The 7,346-nt window shown below is 44.0% G+C and overlaps 1 long non-coding RNA gene across 1 annotated transcript; it reads left to right on the top strand.

Moving 5' to 3' along the window:
* The first annotated feature begins 403 nt into the window (after positions 1 to 403).
* Positions 404 to 7,346, top strand: LOC126043160 (uncharacterized). Its single transcript, XR_007507348.1, has 3 exons — positions 404 to 784; positions 881 to 1,068; positions 3,102 to 7,346. It is a non-coding gene; the product is annotated as an uncharacterized LOC126043160 (long non-coding RNA).

The following is a 7,346-nucleotide window of genomic DNA, read 5'->3' as shown; positions in this document are numbered from 1 at the left end:
TAATTTCCAATCCGTAAACACTGGAGGCTGTGTTGCACGATCTACAACACCTTGAGCATGAGCATGCTGCACTGTCTGTTCAATATTTGCTGCTAAATTTCTAAATTTCGCCAAAACCTCCGCCACCTCTGTGACCTGATTCTGTCCCGGTTTCGACACGACCTCCTCGTCCGAGTCTGGCAATGGAACTGCGTCCGCTTGTAACTTCCCTCTAAGGCGACTTTCCTTTCCATTCGGATCTACCTCCGTCAAAGACAACGGTGGTGCACTAGGACCCGTGACTGTACCACGCGCTGGCGGGGGGGCCGCCGCCGCCGCCGGCGGCGGCACATGATCAGGCGGGTCCTCCGCCTCATAGGAAAACAACCCTGGCGGGGGAAGGGGTGGATATATAAAAGGAAGATCCCCCGCTTGCCCGCGAGAAATTGGAAACGCCAAGGCATCCGAAATATCCTCTGCCTTTCCCAGCCTCTCCCCCTGCTCCTTCGACACCTCCCCCGACACCTCCTGTTCACTTTCATTTTCCTTATCAGCTTGTAAATCTACCGAATTGACCTCTTCCGCTCCTAACGCCGCTGTAGCCGCCATCCAAACCGCCTTCGCCTCCCTTCCTTCCCTCAACACTGTTAACACTGAACCCAGAGCCGCGAGCTTATCTGCAGCTCCTTTTTTCCCCACTGAGACACTCTTCCATTAACTCCTCGCGCGCAGCCTGCAGCCGCGACGCATCAAATAACTCTCCCGGATTTACTATGAAGCCCCATTGCATCATCCATTGGATGAGGTTGGTGACTGGAGCCCTATGCACTCCACAGTCCACCTCCCTGCCTACCTTTAATACCTGAATAATTGTTCCGATGGATGCCATTGTCACCGGCAGGGTCGCCCCGCGGGCAATCTTCTATCTGCCTGGCCAGGCAAAACACCATGCACACTCCGTGCACCATGCGCACTCAGCACCTGCGATCACGTCGGGGGTCACCACTTGTCGCGCTTTCCCGTCACGACAATCTAGGAGAAACGACGCATTGCCAGGGACTCGCCCTGGGGAGAAACGGACCAACACAGGTACTGTGGATCAAGCGATTTCTCCGTTTAATTGCTGTGTAACACTTGGTTATATACCACAGCCATGCGCAAGCCATCTACTGATTGGTTAACGTGTGCTGTTCACACACCTAAAGCAATAGTTCGATTGGATAAGGTCTTCTGATCACGCGAATGATTCCTCCTGTCTGTGTCGGCCTGGTGTCCCGCTTTCCGTCACGTAGGCCCAACTTGTTCAGCTTCTTGTGCTTATTTCATCAAACTTTGTAGCAACAGTTAGCCTTTGCTGCATCCTTGAGGCCTGCTGCTTGCAGAGGCCTCTGGCTCACAGGTCGAACAGCCCCATTGTGTCTCTTGTTCGCTATGTGTCTATTTTTCTAATTATCCCACACCATGTTAGCTTACCACCGCAGGAATACCAGGGTTTCTCTCTACTCCCAGCTCAGAGAGACGGAGCTCTTTGTGGCTCTAATAAAGCAGCATGTCTGTATGTCCATCCTCTGCTATGCTTGAACTCTTGATTGATCTAAAATTTATCTTCACTTCATTATTCTAGAAATTGCTCAGCATTTGTGTTACAAACACTGGGAATACATTTTAAAACAAATATGCAGCAGTGTCAAACATCTCTCCAAATCATAGTGTAGGAGAAATTTTTTAAATGCCTGAATTCTAAGAATGTGGTAAATGTGTTCTCAGGGTATGAAATAGGTATGCTTAGACACATCTTCCTTCCAAACAGAAATTAAAGGGGACAACTAAGAAGTTGTTTAGTTTTATTTAGAATGGTGCATGATTTCTCCTGGTGGTTTGGTTGTATACAAATAATATTGCCTCTTTAGAATGTGATAGGCCACATTTATTGTACCTATCTTGTCACCTTTGAATGTAGAGGATTTTTGTCTCTGTAGATTTTTAAGCAATATCTTATCGGTCTTTCTATTACATACCTGGGTGTGCAAGTTTTTCAATATGACGTTGAAAAAAAAAGTTGTAGTTATGTAACAGTTGGAAAGCAGAACAATTTTTTTTTCAACATTCAGTTTGTGCTGGGCTCTACAACAGAGGTCAATATCATTATTCCCTTTTTGCAGAAGGGCAAAGAGTCTTAAAGAGAAGTGAAATTAATTGCTGCAGGTAATGTGCAGTAAAGCCCCTATTTCTTCATTCTTGTCAACAGACACCTTTACCCTTGCTCCTGTCACAGTTCATTATCCCCTTTTGTTAGTACTTACTCATGCTTCCATCTGTCTTGCCTTTTGTTTCTATACCCTTTCCTATTCTTTGCTCCTCAACATAGGAAGCATTTGAGATTCTTATGCTCCTGAATGGTTACCTGTACGGATTTTCCATTGTGCTCCGAATCACAGTCAGGTTTACAATACAGAGTTAAAATCATATAAGAAATCTCATCCCAATTCTTCAGCTGTGGGATGAAGTATGCACAGTTGCTCCTGGGAGATGGCTTAGACTGATTACATTAAGTGAGAGATTAAGCATGCTCCATCGATACACCCTTTGGAGAAATCAATTACTAGATTGTACCATGGGAGATCCTTCAGAAGTTTATAGATTGAATGAGGTGAGTTTTACTAGACAGCAAAAGGGCGGTCTTTCCATGTGATGTCCGAAATACCTGTTTCAAGATGAAAAGCACAGTCTTTTCAATTAAACCATTATAAGAACTATTTCAACTGGGTAAACAGCATTTTCCCCTTTTAAAGCACAGACCATTTTAATCAAAACTTTTGAAAAAACATTCAGGCTGAAACAAATTTCTGGACTAGAACCTCCACTCTGAGTAGATAAAAAGGACTCAATGAAATAGTGTATTACTAAAATATGACATTTTCCTGGGGGTTGTGAACCAGACCTAATTATAAGAATCACTATCATCAGCTCTGCTGCCCCAAGACCTGCACTGACCACTTAGCTAGAACATGATTGTACATACACATAGTCAAATTTCTGTGAAAAAGGAAAAATCTGCCATAGAGAGAGAGTAGTTTACCCCACAGGTCTTTTTTGTGTGTGTCCTGGTATCTTATATTCAGATGAAAATGCAAACCCTTGAAGGACCAGAGAATTTACATATATTGGCAAAGCCTGCTCACTTCGCACATGCCCATGCCACATGAGGTTGTGGACTACACAGTTTTCCAAGGAAATCACGAAGGTGGAAAAGGTAACTCATTCACTACTTCTGTATTTGTTAGCATGAGAGCTGTCAAAATAGATCTGTAGATAAATCACTTCTTGTAAGTTTTGTAACAGGTTTGTATTATCAAGATAATCTTCTTCTCCCAGATAACCAGATGTGTCAGGTTGCTCCTGTGAAATTCTAGCTGATCACAGATCAGCTTTGGGTTTAGGTCAACTCCATCTATGTTGTCTGTTTCCCCATGGGATGTGCTGCTGAGTGGCGCGGGAGCTAATGATGAGTGCTCAGTGTAATACGGGATGTCATTTTGCTTTTACAAAGGTGGTGGAAAGAAACCCAAATCCCCCCTCTTTCCCTCTCTCCTTTTTTAAAGTCTGGGCTCTATCTCAGCATCTGTAGTTTAGTTTCCCTCCTACAACCTGAGGTGGCTGTGCTCAGCCAGCCGGGAAAGCCTGCCCTCCACTGCCTGTGCTCCTGAAAGGCAGCAGCCAGGGAATTAATCGTTCAGCAAAGTGTCTTGGCTGCTGGGGCTACAGCAGGTACTTTATTCCTATGTGCCTATGGATAAAATTGAGGCCACCCCACACTCTTTAAGGGTGGGTGATGGCTGGTCCCAAGCTCGCTCAGGGGTCACTAGCATCACATCCCCCCACTGCAGCTGAACGGGGCATCCAGAACCAAAAAGCAACTGCCGCAGCATGGTGCAGGGCCCTGCTGACCAGCTCAGCCTCATCTTGTTGCTCACCACCACTGACCTACCCCTAACAAGTCTTCTTCCAGAAATCTTCTGTTTTCTGCTTGTTTAAAGACCCATGTCCCACCATGTGGCCGTACCCCAGGTCAACCTGCCTTAGCTACCCAGAGGGGACAGCCTCTGGGGAGCTAAGGCACGCACCCGTGTCTGACCTCAGCCAGCCTGTCCTCCGCTGCAGCTTCCTTGAAGTCCGAGGCCATCGGGCAGGAGCTCCGGTTACAGCAGCCTGAAACACCTGCAGCTTGACTATTGCGAATGGCTTCCCATTGCTTGCTGTGTTTGTAAAGCCTGCACCCTAGAAAGAGAGGTGACCTTAAGAAAGACTTACCTTCAGGGATAAATTGATTGAAGTGCAGGTTGGAATGACAGCAAATATTATTAAGATTTTTACATTGTTTATTTGCTGAAGAAGAAAACTTAGTCCATCAAAAATCAAATGGCCAACAATGAGTGTGGTTACTGTAGAGGTGCTTTCAGGTTTGGAGCTGCCCATCCAGAGCAGCTTACAGTAAAGACCATCATCAGAATAGTCTGAGAATAGTAAGGGTGCCCTATAAATAATGTAAAAGTTTGCAAAGCCAGGGAAGCACATTTTTTTCTCAGGGAAGGATTTGCCTGGGGGCAAACCATTGTCCATTCCCCCTCCCCCAGCCCCCTGTTAGCACTTCTGAACACAGTACATAACTTGCAACAGCTTGGGCACAGCCCTCTGGGTGTTGTTCCTCCTCCATGGCTCAGCTTTGCTTTGTCCCACCACCCGATATTATTTACAGAATTTAGGCTTAACTATGGAGTGGCTTCAGTGAGAGTCAAGACCATAAAAACATTGTTCAGCATCTTGTGCACCTGTGTCCCTCATCAGGTCAAGCTTTACAATGAGAGAAGCAATCAGTTTCATGGAGGCAACTAAATTGTTTTCAGCTAGGCAAGTAAAGTCTTGGAGGCCTGCTGCTCTGCGATGTAATTTCTTTGGTGTAAAATGCACTGAGTTTTCTGAGGCATGTAATCCTCATTCAACTTCTTATGAAAAACCTGAGATAATTGAAAAATTTGTAACCTCTAAAACTAAAAGTGCCCTGCATCCATCTGACACAGTAACTGCTACTGAGACAGGAAACCAAAGAAACCTTAGTAGATATAGTAGATATATAAATGTAGATAGGAATTGTTTAATAATTATCTAGCTTATAATGAAGTTAAAGAAGTTTCAATAAGAGGTAGACATGGCCCAAAGGGATGAGAAGTGATGTTTAACGCTTGCATTGTTGAGGCTGGCTGGGACAGGAGATAGTCCCTGATAAGAAGCAGCAGTGGCTCCAAGAACCAGCTAAGACCGACCTTGTGATTTGGACAAATGCCAAGGGACAACTGAGTCTGCGCAGGGACAGAAGGTTAAGAGTTCACCGTGAAGAAGACATACAGCCTTCATCTTCACGACCACCAGACGACCACCATATGGAGGCACTGCGCAAGCGCAGTTGAGAGAAGGCTATGTAAATGACTTCCTAGAGCTAATTTTAATATGAAGCGGGGATAGGTAATGCCTATGTATAGGCGTATTGCGAAACTCTATGTATATGTAACACTTGACGGTATAAATTTAAAGTGAACTCCCAAATCAGGCGTGCACGACTTTGGTGGGACTACCCTCCGTGCTGCCCAGCGCTGAATGAACATACCTACTTTACAATCTCACTGATTGTGGAGTCTGTTTTCCGCACGTCACTACAGTCTGCACATGAGCAGAAATGTCAACAATACAGTAGAAATGAGTAGTCATTCTCATATTTACTTCAGGTGAGAATTATTGTACCAATCACTCAAACCTATTGCTCCATGTAAGTAATTTAGGAACACTAGGCATATCTCCTCTGAGTTTCTCAGTGAGTTTTGCATGAATGGTTGTGTTTTGCTTACAAATCAGCATCTGATGACTCGATTGCCCCAGGAGGTATCTCCTCTAAGGAATGAAGCCAATTAATTTATTTATTTCAGGGTGTTAGGACACCTGATGGTTTGTAGATCTATCAGGTAGTAGTTAGCTTTGTTAACAAATTGCTTATTCCTTGAGCCACTGAGGATAAAAAAAATATTATAATCCTGAGGCAATGGAAACTGCAACAGAAAGAAAAATGAAGGAAAAGAATTTATGAACAACCAAAGATAAATCCAGAAAAGGAATAAGTACAGGCTCATCTGTGTGGGTTGGCGTTCATTTCAGTTTCTCCTTGCTTTTTAACAGAACCTTTTCCACATCCATCTTACTGTCTATTTGGGAATAGGGTGCTTTAGCATTGAACATGTACTAGAAGAGTGCGCAGCATTTCCACAGGTCATAACAAGAAGGACTGGATTTTTAGTGTGCTTTGGCTGTAAAGCAATGGGCAATCAGCTTTTGTTAGCTATGTAGCTGTAAGGTGCTCTGTGTCTCCCTTGGCCTTAGTAGGGCCTGCAAACAAATTGGTTTCCTTGTTGGCTTTCTCAAATTTGCTTTCTGTTTGCCTTCTCAGCTCTAAAATTGCAGGCTAATACTCATTGGTGTTCCTCTGAGCTAAGGGATTATCTGCATATGTATCTGTATCAGATGATTTAAATGTGTTGGCTTCCATGTGGACCTGTTGTTTTAAGCGTATCTTATAATCTGGTTTAAGTTAAACTTCCTCCTAATTGTTTAAGCTAAACTGAAAAAAGGCTACTTAAAAATGCTTAAAACTGGGGAAAAAAAATTAAAAGGCATTAAGTCTGTCAGTCTAAAGGATCCTGGCAGTATGGGCCTCTTCTGGTTGCCACCTTAGGGCTTTCCAGATGTGGGGGTTTTTTTTCCAAGTGGCACCAGTAAAACATATGACTCTGTGATGTCAGCTATGCATATGCATGACTGTATTCATATGAACCGATAACAGTTAAACTGCAAGTGACAGAAAAACTGAGAGCTGCTTAGTTTCAATGGAAAAAGAGCCCATTTAGAATGAGCACACCTGCACAGGAGGTGTGTGCACTGAATGGTATGAGGAGAACACTAAGAAGAAATGTCCAGAATAATTTAGATGGCTTGCTGTTGCAGGCCTGAAGGCATGCCTTTCTTGGCGCTCTAAGCTTTAGCAGATAGGCTGTGAGAAATAGGCATGGTTGTATGAGTGAGGAATGGGAGAGTGCAAATGAAAAACACTGGCAGGCAGAGGCTGTCATTTCAGAAGCCTGGAATGTTAATGCAGAGGAGTTTGTGTGCTGTTGTCCATCTCAGATTATGTCTCTGCTTTGTCTCACAAAGGAAGTGATTAATTGCCTTTTTTGTTCAGGGTGGGGCAGTAATTACTTTCCTGGATTGCTAAAAATAAAGTTGAACCATGATTAAAGTATTAATCTTGGGAAAAAAAAAGGCAA

The sequence above is a fragment of the Accipiter gentilis genome, chromosome 9 (assembly GCF_929443795.1).
Source record: "Accipiter gentilis chromosome 9, bAccGen1.1, whole genome shotgun sequence".
Classification (NCBI taxonomy): domain Eukaryota; kingdom Metazoa; phylum Chordata; class Aves; order Accipitriformes; family Accipitridae; genus Astur; species Astur gentilis.
The sequence above is the reverse complement of the archived record's forward strand: the minus strand, read 5'-3'. Positions and strand labels throughout refer to the sequence as shown.